Genomic DNA, 23153 nt, shown 5'->3' with positions numbered 1-23153 from the left:
AACACTGTGCCTGAGACATAGTAGGTATGCAACCAATATTAGTTCCCTGCCTCCTCTCCCCCCACTACTTTTAAAAATGTAGCCCATAATATTTTCTGAGTTCTATTTATTGATGATGTATATTTCTCCCAATTCAAAGAAACCGCTTGATGCAGGAAATTTTATAAATGCAGTTTGTTTAAACCTTCTAACTTCTCCTTTTATTCCTAAAGGTTTTAGTGATTGTGTTCGTAAAGCCATCCGTCTTTTGAGATCTTTCAGTATGAAAATTCAGTCAGTAGCTTGAATTCATCAGTTAATAGCAGATTTTTTTAAGTTTAGAAATTATTAGTAGACAGTTGAGCTAGAAGGCAGATTTTTACCACCTGGTTATTCCAGATATGTAGGATTGAGTGCCATTTGTGTATTCTTTCTGAGTAATCACATAGCAGGAAGGATTACAGTTGTCTGAAATTGCAGGAGAAAGACTAGTGAACTCAGTGCTATGTAAACAGGACAGAGTATTATAGGAAAATTACATAAGGAAGCTGAGTAATGGTGATTATTTTAAACAACACGCACAAGGGTTAACCTGCGTTAAAAGAATTTGTAATTTTTCCTATTCTTTTAAATAAAACTTTCATTTCAGTTTAACATTGAGGTTATCAATAAACTCCTAAAATAATTCTGCCTCTGCAAGCTTTTGAATTTAAAATACTTCTGTTGAAAGGAGTAATTTTTTTATCTCACCATCTTAATGCCTATGATTGAATTGAATTCATTACTTAGTTTCTGGGAAGGGATTAAGCCATATCAAAGACAAATAAATTAGGGTTTTGCCAAGGAGCTGAGAAATGTTCAAAACTCTACAAGCTCAGGTTTTCATGACATGAAAAGGAACAGGAGGATTGTTTAGGATATTTAGCAGTGGAGAAGAGATTAAATGCAGAAGCAACCTATTTTCGGAAAGAAAAGCCTCAAAAGTGAAACCCTCCAAGTTCAATATTTAATTGAAGTACCTTCAATTCTTGCTTAGGATGGAAGCCATTTTGTTCATTTGTTTTATTAATACAAACCTTATCAGTGGTCGGGTTCAGGCACTTAAGGATTATCCTGAGCAAAGCCATTGGGAGTTCACATCTTTACTCATTCATTTGTTCATCCATTCATTCGTTCATTGATTTATTCGTTCAACAGCTATTAATGAACAACTACTGTATGGGGGCCCTATATTAGACCCTGGACATAGTGGTGAATCAAACAAGCATGAGTTTTTGGAAATACTGTCTTTTATTTTGAATCTTATCCTCCTCTCTACAGGAACATTCAAAGTGCCTATTAGCACATTAAAGGCTCTGAGAAGTCCTGTAGTAAAACCTGTATAAGCTTCTTTGACATAATATTTCCCAGGTTTATTTGCCCACCGATCCCATTTTTCATGGAACACCTTTTACATCCTCCAGGGGCTGTTCTTTCTTGGAACACATTACAGGAAAGCTAGGTTATGATGAATTAATGCTGTCTAGAAGGAAAGGGTGACATTGGCGAACAAGACAAGCAAAACACTGCTTTAACTCAGACTTGTTGAGTGTAGGGACTCCCTCCCAAGGTGACTTAACAAAGTGGGAGCATACTGTTACCTTGATTTTGTCCAAGACCCTTTTCACTCTTCATATTTGCAGCGGCCACATTTTTCAGCTTGAGAAATAATACAAATTCGGTATGACCAGGAAAGTTTTTCAGTTTGTTAGCAACAGTCATGGAGCTAGCTGTTTGCCAAAGGGAACCTCCTTACTGTTCATGATACTCCCTTTTTGGGTAAATAGATAAAAGTGTTGAAAATACACTTAAACTGGGTTCTTTTAAAAACATTCCAACAAATCTAAGTAATCTGAAAGAAGACGTAATCTGTCCTTTCTGGAATTGCATGCTTTCATAAAGTTAAAATACCCATCATAAGTACATTAGTGCACTGCAAAGAATTAATACATGCAAAGTAATGTAAGCACATGGTACTTTTAATTTTTCAGTGGCCCGGGGGCACCGTTATCTGCTCTTTTCTGGGAAATCACTCAATGTAGCTATTGGGGAAAGGGAGTACTCAGCCCCCTTTCTGGGAGCAAGCCAATGCAGTATGGATATTAATTAAATTTATTAAACAAATAACACAGCGACTCGGGGAAGCAGGGGTCCATCTGCCAGCTCTGCAGACAGATCTCTGCAGAGACGCGAGCTGAATGGTAGTTAAAGCGAAGTTGCCGAGCTCAGCAGATGGGCTCTTGTCTCCAGTGGGGGATATTTGGTGGCGGTCCAACAACTCTTTTCCCCCTCCAGGTTTTTGTTCCTTGCAACTGTGATTGAAGAAGCCCTTCTCTGTCTTTTCCCAGCCTTGTGCTTCTCTTCCCCACTCTGTTTATGTGAGCAGTGTTTAAATCTGTGTGATTTGTTATAGAGGCAAGTCCCGGCTGATCTCATTTTGTGTATGTGCTGTAAAGCTCAAGCAGAAAATAATTAGGAAAATGTAATCTCATTGACTTTACACCCCACTTGTGTACATTGCTGCAGCTCAGCCTCGTGCCCTGGAATAAAGTCTCTGAACAGATTTGAATTGAGTCAACATCCCCGTTATCTGCACTTGGAAGTTTGTATTATTCTGAGGTTTATATGCTTATTATTCTTAAAGCCGTTCCTTAGATTGCTTTTATACCTAGGTACCTTTTAAGCCATGCAATTTAAGAATTCTTATTTGTTTCATTATTTTTTTCCTAATGTCTTCATATTCTTTTGGCAAGTGTGTAGGTGACTTAAATCCCAGTGTCTCCTTCACTTGCCATCTGGGATGAGATGTCAATGACAGTATTAGATCAGCATATTTGTGATCTGCTGTTTCTTTTAGAAACCCACTTCCCCACCTCCCTGCCCACTCCTGCCCCCCCACAAAACATAGTGAATTTGAAACCTTTCAAATGAAAGGCCACTCTGCTCTCAGTTGGCTATCACTTCCCAGCATTTGGTATAATTTTTGACAAAAGCCTACTGGGACAGAATTTAACGCTAGGATGTTAGATTAGTATACACTAACTCCCACCCCACCTGAACCTTTGTAACAAAAGTCATCTTGTAGAAGGATCTCTCATTTCTGGCTCTGTCCCCTCACCTGGGACCAGTGCCCTTCACATGGGGACGGTGGAGGGAGCCACACAAACCCTGCTAGGCAGATTGTGTGCTTTATTGATGGCAAAGTTTTGGACTAAATAGATACTACCTTGAGATGAGTCCTGAAACGCCCTTGCCTTGGACAGATAGGTCTGGTTGCAGCCAACCTGCCAGTGGGACATATTTGCAGAGATAAAGCACCTTTGTGGAATAGAACTTCATCCAGTCAAAATGTATTTCTCTCCTTCCCCCAAAATCTGCAATTCCTTGCCAGCAGAGGTCTCAGCTAATCGCAGAACCCAAAGGAGTGGATTAATCTGGGGTTGTGATTATCCCAAGGTGTATTAAGTGTTATAGGAATTTGGAGGCCCAACCCTTATTCCAGCTTGTAAGAAGAACCACAGATGGATCCATATATTAATAGCACAAAGAAATTTTAGCCAGCCAAGTCTCTATCCATGCTACACATGAAGGTGTTCGACTGAGTCCATCCTTGATGTTGGTCTGTTTGTGTTCTTTGAACCCAACTTGAAACCCAAGGAGATGAAATATTTGAGCTGCTGTTGTCAGTCCCTACCCCTTGCTGAGGTTCTAGCTCCCCTGGAGGCCACCCAGTACCAAACCCACTGCTGTTGAGTCAATTCTGATACATAGTGTCCCTATAGGATGGAGTAGAAATGCTGTCTAGAGTTTCCAAGGCTATTAAGACTGCTACATCGTTTTCCTGTGGAATGGCTGGAGGGTTCCAACTGTCAACCTTTTGGTTAGTAGTCGAGTGCTTAACCACTGCACCACGAGGGCTTTAGCTCCTTAGGCCACGCAGATAATAATATGAAGCCTCCTGTTACTAAGGCAAATTGTTGGAGTTAGGTGGAGATCTTTGTTTTTCATCAGACCCTTGCCAAGGATTATTGTGAACTCCTAGAGTTATCGTTATACCCATGTCCAGTACAGAATTGAAAAAGGCTCCACTGAAAAGACAGTCATAAAATGGCTAGTGAAAAATGTTTGTTTACCAGTGACTCGTAGGTGAACTGCCAGTTTATCTCTCTAATTTGTTGGAAGTCAAAATCTGCTGGGTGGGGGTTGGGGGTGCAGCGGGGAGCAGAAACTCTACATTTTGAATTCATAGGCTGTTTACTACCGTGTCTGCTCTGCCTCTCCTTCCACGCCGGTGTACCTGGACTAATTTTGTTCTCTGATTTAAATTGGAATCTAATGCCTCTGGCATCTCAATTTAAGGGAAGATTGGACGTTGTTTTTCAAAGGGAATTGCAAGTGTTTTACTCTTGTTCGAAAACAGATTGTGGCTTCTTTCCCAAGGATAGGCTTGGAAATTACATATAAATCTCAGGGTTTCATTCCTAGCAAAATGTTTTCAACCCTCTTGTCCACACATTAGTATAAATGAATAAAACAGAGGGAAAGCTCCCAAACACTGTGACAGACAGTGTGTGAATATTTCTGGTCTGCTTCCTGAGCCTGCCATTTGACTGAACACATTTTGTTTACTCTAGGGCTTCTCATTGTTTTATTGCAGATTTTGTAGCAGTGCAACAACTTGGGGCTAAATGGATAAAAAAAAGCTTCTGATTGGAAACAAAAGTTAACACTTGCCTGTAAGGAATTGGAAAGTAGCTTAAAAAAATCACCATTTATTTTAAAATTACCTGATAAGGACAGTTATTTTTTTTTTAAATTGTATTTTAGATGAGGGTTTACAGAACGAATGGTTTCTCATTAAAAAGTACACATATTGTTTTATGACAATGGTTAACAAGCCCACGACATGTCAACACTGTCCCTTCTCAACCTTGGGTTCCCTATTACCAGCTTTCAGGACAGTTCTTTTTCTGATAGTGTTTTTATTCATTTGGTTTTGATGTACAATGAAGCCTGTGCAAGCTGGAACTCGATGGGACTGCCTTGTTTTTCCAGGTTTCCGCCTTTAACAGGGTTCAGTCTTACCATTTTTCTGTCACTGGTTTTAGTAGAAAATATTTGAATTTTCCTTCTCTGACAGGCTTCTACCTTATATAGTTTCTGGCTTCTGCAGGTTTTGCTGTACTTTTTTTCCAAGAGCTCAAGTGCAAACTTTAAAAATATTCAGTGCTATTAACACTGCTCATAGTTCCAGGGATGCCTCTACTACTCTTCACTCTTCTGATGAATATTTTGCAAAGGAACTACCATCACCAGCCTTATGCAACAACTATCTTCAGAACTAAATACTGCGGCTGCTGAAAACACGTACCTCCCTGTCCAGGAGCAGGATTGAAGAGTGTGGTGTCTCCAGCAAATTCGAGGGAGACCCAGGCCTGGCCACTTATAACTGAAAACACTGATGTTTGACCTGTGCTTTAGGAGACATAGCCCAGCTTCTGAGATAGACAGGTTTATGGTCATTGTCATCCTTAATGATCTCACAGTCTGTTTCCGATATTTCAATCTTATTTCTGGGACCATGCCTGATATTTGCCTTGTATTAACTTCAGGGAGCTTTTCACAATCCTGAATATGATAAATATTGTTTGATCTAATCAAGTTTGCATTTGGTTTCCAGGAGCCAAGCCAAACAATCCAACATTCTGAGTTTTGGCCTCTGAATCTACAAGTGGTCCAGGAATCTCTTATCTTTGCAGTGCTTCAGAAAACTGCTTTCAGTACTTTCTGATCTAGTCTTCTGAGGTCAAGCTGACAAGACAACCTTCCTGGGCTAGCAAGATTCTTTTGTTTGCACTCTATAACCAAACCCGTTGCCATTGAGTCGATTTCAACTCATAGTGTAGATTTTAATTCAAATTCATAGAGTATTACAGTTGGGATCTTATGTGCCACCAAGCTCAACTAGGTGGCAGTCATGATGGGGAGCTTATTATTTTTCCACTTTTAACAACAGAGAGCTCACCCCTACACCATTTCAGTTTTTAATTGTGTGACTTTTTAAAATATGTTGGATGTTAGAAACTTATTCTTACATTAATGAGTATAAATCTCAGTCTAAGGAAAACAATAGTTCGTTTCTATAGGTGATGATAATAAAGTCACAATTCAGCTCCTGGTGTCTCTCTTTCCTTTTCTATATGTCTTCAAATATACATATATTTAAAGATAACTAGCTACCATTGATTGGGCCTTTACTATGTGCCAGACCTTGTGCTAAGCACTTTCTATTATATACGTCATGCCATTTAATCTTCACAACGTATTGACATTTTCATTTTACAGGTGAGGAAATTGGTACAAAGAGATGTTAGGTACTAAGAGATATTTGTTTGTAAGTCTCATATCTAATGGCCGGGTCTGTATTTGAAGCCAACTGAGCTGACTCTAAAACCTCTGCTCTTAAACCCTCTGCGATATTGCTGCCCTATATTTACTCATTTTTAATTTGTAACTTACTTAGATCCAAAAGGAAATTGAGGCCTCAAAATAAAAGTGCTCATAAAATAACATAGTTAAAAACTAAAATAAAAAGATGAATAATATGGAAGCCCTGCAACTTTTTGGAAACAGCAATCCTGTCTCCATTGTTTGCACTTTCTAAGTCAACATTGCCAGTTTTTTTTAACTTTCTATGCATTGTAGGAAGAAGGCTGGATAGCTAGACAGTAAACTCTTGGCAGGGAAGTGGCCGCCTTGTCTTATCACTGTTGTGTTTCCAGTGACTAACAGATTGTGCTACATAAATGTTGAAGGAGTGGGCCAGTGAAGATGAAGCTGAGTGCATAGATTTGACTCAGCTGCGTTGCTGAAGCAGCCTCAAGTCAGGGCAGGTGTTGGGTCAAACTGGATGGCATTTGTGACTTGGGAACCCAAGGCAAAAATTGGAGGAGGGAGAGGAGAAGGGTAGAAGAAGAGACTATTAATCTTTGTTATATATTCTCCACTGTATGCGATTTTGCATTTTTTGTATATGTCACTCACTGTAAGCCACTCTCCCTTTTAGAATGAGGCAGGATATAAACAAATGGCTGTATGTTTATAAAGTACACATAAAATATTAGATCATACTGACCTGTTAGTGAAATTCTCTGGTGTCTGCTGAGATAGATAAAGAAAACATGATTTCATAATTGGGAAGAGGTTAATGATTGCCAGATAAGCCCAAAAGTTGACGAGGCATGAGTCGAGATGGTCAGAAGGGTTGAACTTTGTGTGCGGTGTGGGAGCCATCCCTGCTGGTCTCAGACTATGATCATCCCAGGTACTGTGGTTTCTAGGTCTTTGCCATGCTGGTGGCTCTCCTTTGGATGTGCTCCAGTATGAGAGCTCCTCTTAAGACTGCATACCATACCTCAGCAGAAAGAATATAAATGTTCTTGCCTTCTTTATTGCAGTTTTACTTGATTATGCAGCCGAAGACTATTTCTTTTTAATAATCACATACATCACACTGTATGTCATATTGACCTTGGAGTCAGCTAAAACTGTTGGTTCTCATCAGAGCTCCCCCACCCCCATATTTGCATAGTTGATATTTTGCACTTAAATATAGGACTTTTTGTTCATTATTCCATTTATAGATGGAGAAGCCTGGTCAGGAAGGCTAAGTTACTTTTCTCTTTCTTGACTTCTTACCTTTTCTTTACCTCCCTTGAGTTCTTCCCTTTTCCTTATCAACTCACCTCTTCCTATGCTAGTTGATTCCATTGTGTTCTTGACCAGATGGTACCAGAACACTGAATGTTGGGGATAGAGAGGGTTTTCACAGTGGTATTCTCTGAGTGGGGGATATTTGCAAAATATGGTGAACAATTTGGTGGATGTCTCCTATACTGTCACTGTGACTGCCTTCCTCTGTCATCCTTATGACCCCAGGAGAGGGGAGAAGGAGGAAGAAACTCTACACAGTTTGATCAGAACCCTGCAGCCCAGTCATTGCTGAGTGTCATTGGCATACCCTTGTTTTTGTCTTCCCAGAGAGGTGTTGAGGGCAAGCTTGGTGGGCCCGTTGGTTGCCCATCTCTAAATCACTGACCCTGCCTGGTCATGTTCAGGATGCCAGAGTCAGGTGATGGGGTTCTGAAGAGTTACAGATAAAGTTTATTTCTGGAGGTAAGTGTGCACATTAGTTGCTTTCCATAGGACAGAGGGTTCATGGATGGCCCTTTTCCCCTGAGTCAGGCTAGATTGGTCCTACTCAATATCAGAATCTTCTGTTTAGGAAGAAGGAAACTTTGGGAGATAAGGAGGAGCTTTTGGACAGGTTACAGCAGAAGAAAGACATCTTTTGTTTCCTTTCATATAAATCTGTACAGACCAGAGCTTCAGTTTCTCAATTGGCATGACTCAGGGAACCAGAATGTCTTGACTTGAATAATGGGTGTAGCCCTTTTTGTCTCTGTCATCTGTGTCCTTTGCTTACTAAGGATCACTGAAGTGCAAAGACAAGTTTTGGTTCAGTTCTCCAGAATTTTCATTCTTTGTAATACTCACCAATATTCATTCATTCATCAAATATCTGTCGAGTGCCTGCTATGTCCCAATCACTGTGCTAGAATCAGGGCAATAGTGAAAGAACCAACCAAACAGCAGTGGGTCCCTGTCCTCAAAGAGCCTCTCTTTAGAGGAGGAGGCAGATACTAAACCATCACACTAACAAATATATAATTATAGCAAGTGGTAAATGATCTGAGAACAGATGAACAAGGAGACCTGAACTAGTCAGTGTTTACTTGACAATTCAAGTAATCCTATCCGTGGAATGTGCACATCCAGACGTGGGTGGGGTTGGGGATGAGAGTGAGGGATCAGTGTGGCTGGACATTAGAGAACAAGACGTCAAGCGATGTGGTAATACGTATTTGTAGAGATAACCTTTGAGGCAATGAACTTTTGATTTAATGCTCTTCTGTAGTGCTTGCGTGTTTTATCAAGTGCATGTGTCACTTTTGCCATAAAAAATTTTTCAAATCAAAGTTAAAGATTATGGGTTGTACTGTCAGAAAGTTTATTAGATTATGGGTTGTCTTGTCAGAAAGTTCATTAGTTTGTTGATTCTTTTGAGATTCTTATCTGTATCTCACTACAAGGTTTAAGGGCCAAATAAAATATTTATTCATATAGTCTTTCCATTAAAAACGTAGATGTGACAATGGAAAAAATACCACGTCTATGGAATGTTGAATGAACAATCAGTACATCTTCTAGCTGTGTTTGAAGACTAGGAAATGCATTTTAATTCATTGCCATATTGTTTTCCCTGTATAATCTCAGCCATTTGGAAAACAGTAGGAAGAACACATGCTTCCACGGATATGTAGCTTTTTGGTTTTGGCTGTTAAGTAATAAAGCTCAGAAGAGGATTGTGTTAGCTGTATGTAACAAACCTTGACTTCATTAGCTTAACTGAATAGAGTCTATTTTTCTCAGAGCTGAGGGCTGGTGCGGGGTTGTTCCAGGCCACTTTTATCTTTCCTCTGTGGTGTCCTTATCATATAGACTTTTGTCTGCATGCTTGTTGCCTCATGGTCACAAGATGGCTGCTCTTAGTCTCACATCATAATTCCAGGCAGAAAGGAGGAGGAAGAGGTTGTGCCTCTCATGTCAGAATTCTAGACCACCAAAGGGGAGGAGAAAAGGGTCTGTATTAGTGAAGCTAAAACATTCCCTCAAATACCAAGCAGATTTTTGCTTACTTCTCATTATCAAATATGGTGTCACATGGCTACTCATGCCTGCAAGGAAATCTGAGAATTGAGTCGTCCCTTTCAAAAATTTGGCTTTTGTTAGTAAAGGAGAAGGTAAGAATGGATACTGGGTAGGCAGCAAGCAGTGTCTGCCTTGAGAGACTTTTAAATATTTATTATCAAGTCCATTGGAATTTTGTAAAGTGAATAAGATGCAGCATACACATAAGAAAGGGTTCATCATTACTTATGTGGCTCTACGTCTGTATTTAAAAATCTCTGGATAATTTTGAATTCTTTTGGCCAATTTCTTGACAGACCTGATTAGCTCATCATTTTTACCCCATAAAGTAGCTGGCATAGAATTTGTACTAGGAATTAGAGAGAAATCAGCTCTGCCATTCTTTTGTTGTTTACTTTTACTTGCATTATTTTCAATCTGTGGCTTTATGTTTTCAGGAATCATTTTAAAGCCACTTGTCTATATATTTGTTATTGTTAGTTGCCATTGAGTTGACCCTGACTCATAGTGACCCCATGTACAACAAAATGATATGCTGCCTGGTCCTTTGCCATCCCCATAACTGCTGGCATGCCTGAGTTTATTGTTGTGTATCAGTCCATCTCATTGAGGGCCTCCCTTGCTTTCACTGGCTCTTCACTTCACCAAACATGACATCCCCCTCTGATGCTTGTTCTCTCCTGATGATGTGTCCAAAGTAATAATCTTCTGTTGTGATCCACATGGTTTTCATTGGCTAATTTTTGGAAGTAGATCACCAGGCCTTTCTTCTTAGTCTTCCTTAGTCTGGAAACTCTGCTGAAACCTGTTTACCATGAGTGGCCTTGCTGGTATTTGAAATACCAGTGGCATAGTTTCCAGCATCATAGCAACATCCGAGCCACCACAGTATGACAAACTGACAGGCAGGTGGTGAGACTGTTGTTGTTAGGTGCCTTCAAGTCAATTCCGACTCATAACAACCCTGTGTACAACAGAATGAAACACTGTTGCGTCCTGTGCCATCCTCACAGTTGTTGCTAGGTTTGAGCCCATTGTTGCAGCTGCTGTATAAATCCAGCTCGTTAAGGATCTTCCTCTTTTTCATTGACCCTCTACCATGCATGATGTCCTTCTCCAGGGACTGGCCCCTCCTGATAACATGTCCGAAGTACCTGAGACAAAATCTCGCCATCCTTGCTTCTAAGGAGCATTCTGGCTGTACTTCTTCCAAGACAGATTTGTTCATTCTTCTGGCATTTCCAATGTATATTCAATATTCTTTGCCAACACCATAATTTAAAGGCATCAGTTCTTCTTTGGTCTTCCTTATTCATTGTCCAGCTACACATCCAGGTAAGGCGATTGAAAATACCATGGCTTGGGTCGGAAGCACTTTAGTGCTCAAGGTGACATCTTTGCTTTAACACTTTAACCAGGTCTTTTGCAGCAGATTTGCCCAGGGCAGTGTATCGTTTGATTTCTTGACTGCTGCTTCCATGGGAATTGATTGTGGATCCTACTAAAATGAAATTCTTGACAACTTCAGTATTTTCTCCATTTATCATGATGTTACTTATTGGTCTAGTTGTGAGGATTTTTGTTTTCTTTATGTTGAGGTGTAATCCATACTGAAGGCTGTCGTCTTTGATCTTCATCAGTAAGTGCTTCAAGTCCTCGTCACTTTCAGCAAGCAAGGCTGTGTCATCTGCATATTGCGGATTGTTAATGAGTCTTCCTCCAATCCTGATGCTGCAGTTTTCTTCATATAGCCCAACTTTCGGATTATTTGCTCAGCATACAGATTGGATAAGTTATGGTGAAAGGATACAACCCTGATGCACACCTTTCCTTATTTTAAACCATGCAGTATACCCTTGTTCTGTTGGAACAATTGTCTCTTGGTCTGTGTACAGGATCCACATGTGCACAATTAAGTGTTCTGGAGTTCCCATTCTTCACAATGTTATCTATAATTTGTTATGATCCACACCGTCGAATGCCTTTGCATAGTCAATAAAACACAGGTAAACATCTTCCTGGTATTCTCTGCAAAGCCAAGATCCATCTGACATCAGCAATGATATCCCTTGTTCCATGTCTTCTTCTGAATCTGGCTTGAATTTCTGGCAGTTCCCTGTCGATGTACCGTGGAAACCATTATTATCTTCCTCAGAATTTTACTTGTGTGTGATATTAATGATATTGTTCAATAATTTCCACATTATATTGGATCATCTTTCTTTGGAATGGCCACAGATATGGATCTCTTCCAGTCGATTGACCAGGTAGCTATTTTCCAAATTTCTTGGCATAGACCAGTGTGCGCTTCCAGTGTTACATCTGTTTGTTGAAACATCTCAATTGGTATTCCGTCAGTCCCTGGAGCCTTGTTTTTCAACAATGCCTGGACATCTTCCTTCAGTATCATCAGTTCTTGATCATATGCTACCTCCTGAAATGGTTGAACATCAACCAATTCTTTTTGGTAAAGTGACTCTGTGTATTCCTTCCATCTTCTTTTGATGCTTCCTGCATCATTCAGTACTTTGCCTATAGAATCCTTCAGTATTGCAACTCCAGCCTTGAATTTTTGATTTAGTTCTTTCAGCTTAAGAAATGCCAAGCATGTTCTTCCCTTTCAGTTTTCTAACTCCTGGTCTTTGCACATTTCATTATAATACTTTACTTTATCTTCTCGAGCTACCCTTTAAAATCTGCTGTTCAGCTCTTTTACTTCATCATTTCATCTGTTCGCTTTTGTTAGTCTACATTCAAGAGCAAGTTTCAGAGTCTTTTCTGACATCAATTTTTTTTTTCTGTCTTTTAGATGACCTTTTGCTTTCTGCACGTATGATGTCCTTGATGTTGTCCCACAGGACAGTAACAAGGTTGAGGTTGTGGATTTGATGCCTGAAACTGACCAATTAATGCCATATAGGGAAAGTTCTGCTGCTTGATTCAAGAGAGACTTGGAATGTTGAAAAAGACAGGATGAAAAGGAAGAAGGGCTGATCCTCACTCCTGGAAAGGTCCTCAAGGGTCATGTTCTATTGTTGTTTCAGTAATGTCAGCTAAATTTTTGGACCCTGACAATGTGTCAGGTTCTAAGTGCTTTACATGTGTATCTCATTGAATGTCCGCAACAGCAATGTATTATTTCCCTCATTCAAAAAAAAATCAAACAAGCAAACCTATTGCCGTGGAGTTGATTTCAACTCATGGCAACCCCATGTGTTACAGAGTAGAACTGCTATATAGGATTTTCTTGGTTGTAATCTTTACAGAAGCAGGGTGCTAGGCCATTCTTCTGTGGTGCCCTTGTCTGGGTTCGAACCGCTAACCTTTAGGTTTGTAGCCAAGCACATAAACCATTTGCACCACCTAAATTTCCCCCTTAACTCATTTATTTGTGAAACTTATAAAGCTTAGAGAAGTGAAGAATCTTGTCCAGGTTTCCCTGGAGATGTAGTGGTGGAGTTGGGATTTGAACTTTGGTCCTTTCCAACTTGAGTTGTTAACCTTTAAACTATGTATTATTGCCTCAGGGTGCAGCTATACTGTGCTTACAGCTTTGTTGATGAAGACAGAGACTTTCTTAAACAACATGGAATAGAGCAGTTTGAATTCCTGCAAGACACATGATGAGTGGTTTTTCTTAGTATGCAGTGTCTAATGACTATTAAATGCTAACAAAATCATTTATTTGTGAAGGTGACTCAAATAACCATCCATCAAAATGAGCTCAGTAGTACATGCTATTTTGTTTATCCAAATAAGCCTTTAAAAAAAAAAAAAAAACCCTGCCTGTGCTCATTTAAATACTAACCTTATAGATAGGATAGGAAGAAGTGATACGCTTAAGTAATTAATTTTACTTACTCTCTTTGTGATGCTTTGTGTGGGAATTGGGGTATAATATGCATACTTTTAAGGAGTCTTGGTGGCAAAGCAGTTAGGAGTTTGGTCACTGACTGGAAGGTTGGCAGTTCAAATCCACTCAGCCACTCTGAGGGAGAAAGACCTGGTGATCTGCTTCTGTAAAGATTTTCAGCCCAGAAAACCCTGTGAGGCAGTTCTGCTGTGTCACATGTGGTCACTGAGTCAGAACTGACTTGACAGCATTCAACAACAACAACGATGTGCATATATTTGGTATCATAGATCTACAATCATTTTTAATGTTTCTAATTTCAGGTAAATATAATAATGAATGAAAAAAATCAGTGATATCATTTGAGTCACAGCCAGCGTTAAGATACCCAAAGAATCTGATTAGTTAAAATTCTTCCTGGTGTACAGATCAAGCATTTTGGGAAATGACATTAATTCTTTCAGACTTTCAGGATGATATTTCAGCAGATTAATGCTTTGTGGTCCCAAAAGCCCAAATCTTCTGATATTCCTAAAAGTCCTGGGGCGAAGCCTGGGCTGTGATTAAGTTCAGTTCTTACATGCATCACTTAGCTTCATGCTGTTCCCCAGTTCTAGCCTGGCTCCACCCCAAGCGGATATTATCTCCTTGTTGGCTTTTGATCTCACCTGAAACAGTAGTGAATTGTTTATGCAAATTCATTCTCACTTCTCAGAAAGGGAGTGTCTCCCCCCACCAGCCCCCTCCCAAGCACATACCCTTTTGTTGGCAAGTTGAGCAACTGTTTTTAGAGAGCAATTGACATCAGAAATTTTGAAAATGTGTATTATGTGCTAGAGTTTGGCCTTTGTTTATTTAAACATTATTCAACCTACATGTAAAACACACTGCTGGGTTCCGTTTAATTTTTTTTTTCCACTAGATTTTTAATTCAACTATAAAGACAATTCAAGTGAGAAACTTCCGTACGTTGATTTTGTGTGTTGAGTTGTTGCACTGTAATTAGCTGAGTTGCGTTTTAAATGCAGCACAAGAACATCTTTCCTGTCTGTTTATGTCAGAAAAAAATGGCTAATGAGCACTTATCAAGAAGATGAACATTTTTTCATTATATTAAGTAAAATTAAAACAGGTTTATAATGTACTCATGTTTCAGCTTGGAATAAATTGAGTAAAATAGCTAATATCTTCACAGCTTCTGAGAATTTCTTTGCCTGGCAGGATCTACCCCTCTGCCCCTCCCCCTACACACATTTAGACGTGAGCAAAGTGCCCATTTGTGACAACTTTCTCTGTGGAGTCTAGACACATTCCCAAAGGGTTTGGAATAGCCTTAATGTTATTTCTAAAATCTGAATATCCATGAAGCAGTTGTCAAAGTTGATTTTCTCTGGATATGCCAGTGTGCTTTGCTATTCAATAATACAGATCTTTAAATTTTTTTTTTAAATAAATGATTTCTACTTTCTCATAATGGTCAGTCAAAGTGCCACCTGCTACTCAGCATCATGCAGAGCCTTCTTTTATTTTGAGAGTTTTGTATGTGTTCAAGTGGATGAACATTAGCCTGTGTGTTACCAAAAAGGACAGCTAATGAAGGCTAATTCTTTAGAAAAATTTATGGTAAAGATGTAGAACTTTAAGAACTTTCTCATTTTAAATGTCACTTGGGTGGCAGCTTATTTTCAGGTCATCAAGGACTCTAAGCCATTCCTTGCTGCTCGTCTTTGGGAGGGTTAAAGTCCACCTTCATCCCAGTACCTGTGTAAAAACTGCATGTGAGCAGTGTCTGACTTCTTCCAACTTCATGAGGGGGAAAGAGAATCAAGTTCAACAGCCCAAAGCTGATTCCTGGAGGTGGGGGTGGGGGTGGGGGTGGGGGTGAAGTGGTCAGACACCCTCTTCTCTCTGCCATCTTTACCAATTCTGATACCAACCGTCTCTCCCATAGCAATCTCCACTGGGTTTGATAATTCATTGCAGTGGCCACACAGAACTCACAGACAATACTCACAATTATGGAGTTTGTTAGGGAAGTAACAGTTATAGTTCAGGCTCAGGACCACTCAAGATACAGTTCTTCCATCAGGATAGCCTCTTCCCAGCTGTGCTCATAGGCATGCCTCTCCCTGGCCGTCAGTCTCCACCTAAAGATACTCACCTTTCTCTCTCCATGGGCCAGGAAGGCCACCACGCTGTCTTCTGCTCCCAGGTCTCTGCTGCTGGTCTCTCCTTCCTTCATGGTGGTCTCCTCTTCTCTGCTGGAATTGGCTCTCTTGAAAGGCAAGACTGACTAATCGCCTTGGTGGGCCACAATTACCCTATCACACAATCACCTGGGTGGGAGTTACAAGACCATAGCTAGAAAGGTAACATACAAAAAGTAATTAATTGCACTGCAACCTGCTTGAGGATATATATTAATATGTGCATATCCACAAGGCAACTAATATCACAAGCTTTATGTGGATAGAGAAGAATCTTGACTTCCTGAGGTTTTCAGAGTTTACATTAGGGTGAATGGACAGGAGAAATTCCATGTATCAAAAAAATGAAAAATAAACTGTTCTCGACACTAGAAATTTAACTCCTTGTAATCCCAATTAACTTCTGTCCATATAGCACATTTTTTGGTAGAATATTTTTATTGAAGTGTAACACGTGTAAATGTAAAAGCTTGATAAATTTTTACAAAGTAAACACACCCACGTAAACACTTCCCAAACAAAGGTGTGGAATGTTACTGATACTACAGAAACCTTTATGCAACCCTTCCCAGTCATAATCTCCCACCCAGTGGTTACCACCATTTTGATTTCTATCGCTGTAGATTCCTTGTTATTTTGTAACTTTATATAAAAGTAACCACACAGCAGGTACTTCTTTGTGTTTGGCTTCTTTCTTTCAACACTATGTCTATGAGACTTATTAATATGATTGTGTGTATCAGAAAGTCATAATTTTTCATTACTGCATAGTATTCCATTATATGAACATGCTCTTATTTATCTTTTCTAGTATTGGATGGATATTTGTATTGGTTCCAATTTCAGGTTATTGTGAACAATGCTGCTATGAATATTCTTATATATGTCTTTTGTTGCACATATTTCATTGGTATGTTTGTTGTAAATTGGGTGGCCTTTGAGTCAAAATCGACTTGACGGGAACAGGTTTGGCTTGTTTTTTTTTTTTCTTTTTTGGAGTGGTTTCCTAGACTCTTTGTTCTGTTCCCTTGATCTATTTGTTTAACCTGTGCTGATTTGTTGTTGTCGTTAGGTGCCATCAAGTCGGTTCCAACTCATAGCAACCCTGTGTACGACACAGTGAAACACTGCCTGGTCCAATACCCCAATTTTATTTACTTACGCTTTGTAATAAGTCTTGATATATGGTAATATAATTTCTCCCACTTTGTTCTTCTTCATGTTTGTTTTGAGTATTCTAAGTCTTATGTCTTTCCATTTACAATTTAGGATCAATTTATTAATTTTCACAGAAAACCACTGAGATTTTGATTGGAATTGCATTGAACCTATAGATGAATTTGGGGAGAACTGACATCTTCACCATACTTAGTGTTCCAGTTCATGGGTATGGTATATCCTCCAGTTATGTAAATCTTCCTTGATTTCTCTCAGCAGTGTTTTTTTTTTTTTTTTTTAGTTTTCAATGTGCAGGTCTTGCATATCTTTTGTTACATTTTATCCTAGGTATCTGATGTTCTTTGATGCTGTATATTCTTATGTAGTTTATGGTTTTTGATGCTAATGGAAATTGTCTCATTTTAAAATTTGATTTTCCAATCGTTTAATTTTAGTATATAGAAATAAGATTGATTTTTGTATGCTATCTTTGTATCCAGTGGCTTTACTGAATTTGCTTTTTCATTCTTAATCGTTTTTTTGTAGATTCTTTTGAATATTTTTATATACAATTATGCCATCTGCAAACAGTGACAGTTTTTTTCCTTTTAAATTCTTATAATTTTAATTTATTTTCCTTGGATCACGATTGCAGATGTTCTTGTTTCATTCCCAATCTCAGGAAAAAAGCTTTCAGTATTTTACCATTAATATGATATTTACTATAGATTTTTTAAAAGATATCATCATTAGATTAAGGACATTGCATTATATTCCTAGTTTAAGATTTTTAAAAATCTTGAATGAGTGTTGAATTTCGTCAAACTTTTTTTTCCTACATCTATTTAGTGACTATATAATTTTTCTTATTTAGTTAATACAAGGAATTACATTAATTGATTTTCAGATGTTAAACCAGCCTTACATTGCTGTTATAAATTAAGATTTATTCTTTTAATATAATATTACTAGATTTAATTTGCTAATATTTTTATTTGATTTTGCCAAAATTTTGCATTTATATTGATGAGAGAGATTGACCTGTACTTTTTTCCTTGTGATAATTTTCATTTTTTGTTAAGTTTTGGTATCAAGGTAGTACGGGCCTCGTAAAATGAGTTCAGAAGTGATTTCATTTTATCCATTACTTGGAATAATTTGTGTATAAGATTAGTGTTCATTCTTCTTGAATTTACCCTTCTATCTTTTTTGCTACTGCTGTGACATCTTAATTTTTTCTGTATTTTAAACTCCACTCATTTTAAACTCCAAATGAAGCCATTTGGGCCTGAAGTTTTCTTTGTGGATAGATTTTTAGTTGCAGATTAACATTTAAACTATGTATTTTCTCTAAGCCTGGTTTAGCTTATACTATGTATGAATTTCAGTTCTTTGAAATTTTGTTGAGGCTTGGTTTATGTTTTATTTTGGCAACTGTTCCAGATGTTCTTGAAAGTAAGGTGTATACTTTAATTGTTGAATGTGGTGTTAAGTTTGTTAAGCATGTTGTTCTAGTTTTCTGTATTCTAACTAATTTATTTTCTGCGTGTTCTTTCAGCTGTTGAGAGAGATTTATTAAAGCTGCCCACTATGATTGGGAATTTGTGTAGTACTCCTTTGGTTTTGTTAGTTTTTGCTTCATATATTTGAGGCTATGTTATAAGATTTTCATATTGAATCAACCCTTTTGTCTTTATCAAAAGTCCCTGTTTTATATGTAGCAATTCTTCTTGCCTTAAAATCTATTTTGTCTGTCATTAGTCGATGTACAACAGCACTTTTTTGTGTTAATGTTTCCATCTTTTAACTCCCAACTTTTCTGTGTTCTTATATTTAAGATGTATTTAAGTAACATATAGTTGTTATTTTTTTCTTAATCCATTTGCCTTTTATTTGGAATATTTTGTTACAACTAACGTAGCTGGTACTATTTTGTATTCAAATCTATAGTCTTACTATTTGTTTTTTATTAGTCTTGTCGGTTCTTTGGTTCTTTCACCTCATATATTATTGTCTTTTGGATTTGGAAAGTATTTTTAACTGTTTTTCTTTCTCTTTATTAATTACACATTCTCCTTCTATTATCTTTGTGATTATCCTAGAGGTTACAGCATGCATACTTGATTTATTAGAGTCGACCTTAAATAGGATTCTTATCACTTACTGAAAAACGCAAGGACATTACACCAGTATAACCGAATTTACCCTCCTATCTTTTCTGCTGCTTTTGTGATATATTTTAATTCTCCATATATTTTAAACCCCACAATGCATTATTTTTAACAGTAAATATTAATTTAAATTTATCCACTTATTTACCCTTTCTATAATTCTTCATTATTGTCTGCATTGCTATGCTTTCTTGGGGGTCATTTTCCTTCTGCCTGAAAAGCTCCATTTAACATTTTCTTTAGTGTAGGTCTGCTCAGGATGAATTTTCTCAGTTTTTGTTCATCTGGAAAGGTCTTTATTTATTTTGCCTTAATTTTGAAGGATGTTTTCTCTGGGCATAGAATTCTACATTTGCAGTTAATTAAGCACTTTAAAGATGTCATTCTTTTGTCTTCTACCATCCATTGTTTCCATTGAAAAGTTAGATGTCAGTCTTGTTGATTTGAAGGTAACATGTCTTTTCTTTGTTTCATACAAGATTTTCTTTGTCTTTGGTTTTCAGCAGTTTTACTATGTTTGGTTTTCTTTAATTCATACAGCTTGGGGTTCATAATGGTTCTTGAATTTGTGGCTTCATGTCTTTCAGTTTGGGGAAATTATTTGTCAGTATCTCTTCAAATATTGCTTTTTACTCATTACCTCTCTTCTTGCTATCTAGAACTTTAATCACACCAATTATATTACATTTTTTAAAATGGTGTACTTACACTTGTATGTGTACTTAAGCATATATGTCTCTTATACTTTGTTTCGTTAAATCCTTTTAGCTCTCTCTGCTTCGATCTGAATATTTTGATTAACCTATCTTCCAGTTAATTAATCCTCTCTTCTACTGTGACTAATCTGTTTAACTTATCTAATGAATTCATAGTATCAGTTATTGCATTTCATAGATTTCAGTGCTCTGGTAAAATTATTAAATTTTAAATCTATTTTCTTGAACATATTAATGACAACTTTTTGGGATAACTTAATTTTTTTATAATTTCAGATTTTCAGAAAGCTTGAAGGAATAGCCAGAAAAATTACTGTATATCATTTACCTAGATTTACATTTTCCCCGTTTGCTTTACTATCCCCCTCCATGCACATGTGTACACACACGTGTACATGTGCAATTGCATAGTTTCATATTATTTCTTTCTGCACCATTTGATGTGATGTTACAGACAAGAGAATGTGCATTCAGATTTTGTAATTCTTGCCAATCTAATACTTGAGAAATGGTATCTCAGCATAGCTATAATTTGCATTTCTCTTATTATGAGTGAAGTTGTATATCTTTTCATATGCTTAAAGGTCATTTTTAAATCTTTCTTTGTGAATTGTCTGTTTATGACTTTTGTTTATTTCTCTTTCGAGGTTTTTTTTTTTATCTTTTTCCTTTCAGTTTTAAAGAGTTCTTTATGTATTGGTCATGGATATTAGCCCTTTATCTATGATACATTTTAATCATTGTTATTTTAACATCTGAGTCTGACTACTCCAATACTTGTGGAACTGTTTTTATTGCCTGCTTTTTTTTTTTTTTTTTAAATTCTTTTGGTTTTTAGTCATTTATTCCCATTTCCTGGCAGGCCTGGTAGGTTTTGATTGAATGCCGTACTTGCGTATAAAAATTTGTAGAGGCTTTGGATGATGGTATTTTCCTCCAGAGATGATTTAGTGTTTTTCTGGCTGGCAGATAGTGTATAGGTAAATAACTTTGATCAAGGCCGGTCAATTAAAGGTTTACCCTCACTCTTAGGGAATAGCTCTTCTGGAGTTGCTATTGAAAGTCTGGGTTTTTTTCCATTGTCCTTGGCAGCCCTGAAAACTAATTGTTACGTCTCCAGCACTATGAGACTCTTATTTTCTCCTTAGATATTTAGCCTTGTAGCAGCTGCTTTGTGCTGGTTTCTCTTTGTCTTGTTCAGAGCATGCGCAGGTTAAAACCAGTTGCCATGAAGTCAGTTCAGACTCATGGTGACCACCCAATTTGTGTCCGAGTAGAACTGTAGTTCTTCTTTTTCTTTTTCTTTTTTTTTTAATTGTGTTTTAGGTGAAAGGTTACAGGTCAAGTTAATTTCTCATACAAAAATTTATACACATATTGTTTTGTGACATTAGTTGCAATCCCCACAATGTCACAGCATACTCCCACTTTCCACCCCGGGTTCCCTGTGTCCATTCAACCAGTTCGTGTCCCTTCTTGCCTTCTCATCCTGCCTCCAGACAAGAGCCTCCCATTTGTTCACGTGTTCACGTGTACCTGATTGAACTAAGAAGCACACTCCTCACATGTATTATTATTGTTTTATAGTCCTGTCTAATCTTTATCAGAAGAGTGGGCTGCGGGAATGGTTTTAGTTCTGGGTTAACAGAAAGTCCAGGGGCCATAGTTTCAGGGGTTCCTGCAGTCTCTGCAAGACCATTAAGTCTGGTCTTTTCATGTGAATTTGAGTTCTGCTCTGCACTTCTCTCGCACTCTGTCTGGGACTCTTGTTGTGTTCCGTGTCAGGGTGGTCATTGATGGTAGCTGGGCACCAGCTAGTTCTTCAGGTCTCAGGCTGGTGGAGTCTCTGGTTCATATGGTCCTTTGGTCTCTTGGGCTAATATTTTCCTTGTGTCTTTGGTTTTTCTTCATTCTCCTTTGCTCCAAGTGGGATGGGACCAATTGATGCATAGTAGATGGCCTTTCGCAAGCTTTTAAGATCCCAGACACCACTCACCAAAGTGGAATGCAGAACATTTTCTTACTAAACTTTGTTATGCCAGTTGACCTAGATGTTACCCAAAACTATGGTTCCCAGGCCCCAGCCCCAGCTACTCTGTCCCTCAGAGTGTTTGGATGTGTCCAGAAAACTTACTAGGTTTTGCTTTGGTCTAGTTGTGCTGACTTCCCCTGTATTGTGTGTTGTCCTTCCCTTTACTGAAGTTGATCCTGTGTACTATCTAGTTAGTGATCTCCCTTCCCCCTTCTTCCCCACCTTTGTGACCATCAAAGAATGCTTTTTTCTGTGTTTAAAACTTTTCTTGAGTTCTGTAAGTGGTCTCATACAATATTTGTGTTTTTGTGACTAATTTCACTCAGCATAATGCCCCCCAGTTTCATCCGTGTTGCAAGATGTTTCACGGATTCATCATTGTTCTTTATTGTTGCATAGTATTCCGTTGTGTGTATGTACTATAATTTGTTTATCCGTTTGTCTGTTGATGGGCATCTAGGTTGTTTCCATCTTTTTGCTATTGTGAACAGTGCGCAGTGAACCTGGGTGTGCATATGTCTATTCATGTGATGGCTCTTATTTCTCTAGGATATATTCCTAGAGTGGGATTGCTGGATCCTATGGTATTTCTATTTCTAGCTTTTTAAGGAAGTGCCAAATCAATTTCCAAAGTAGTTGTACCATTTTACATTCCCACCAGCAGTGCATAAGTGTTCCAGTCTCTCCTCAACATCTCCAATATTTATTATTTTATATTTTTTGGGTTAGTGCCAGCCTTGTTGGGGTGAGATGGTATCTCATTGTAGTCTTGATTTGCATTTCTCTAACGGCTAATGATTGCGAGCATTTCCTCATGTGTCTGTTAGCTGCCTGAATGTTTTCTTTGGTGAAGTGTCTGTTCATATCCTTCGCCCATTTTTTAATGGAATTGTTTGTCTTTTTGTTGTTGAAATGTTGCAATAACTTGTAGATTTTAGAGATTAGACCCTTATTGGTATGTCACAGCCAAAATTTTTTTCCCAGTCTCTGTAGGTTCTCTTTTTACTCTCTTGGATTTATATATGACATCGCATTGCCTTCTTGCCTGCATGGTTTCTGTTGAGTAGTCAGAACTTAGTCTTATTGGTTCTCCTTTGTAGGTGACATTTTTTTTTTTTTAAAGTTTTGAATCTTTTTTTTTTTATTATTGTACTTCAGGTGAAGGCTTACAGAACAAATAGTTTCTCATGAAACAGTAGTACACATATTGTTTTATGACATTGGTTA

The sequence above is a fragment of the Trichechus manatus genome, unplaced genomic scaffold (assembly GCF_000243295.1).
Source record: "Trichechus manatus latirostris isolate Lorelei unplaced genomic scaffold, TriManLat1.0 scaffold00006, whole genome shotgun sequence".
Taxonomy (NCBI): Eukaryota; Metazoa; Chordata; class Mammalia; order Sirenia; family Trichechidae; genus Trichechus; species Trichechus manatus.
This window is presented reverse-complemented; position numbering follows the sequence as displayed.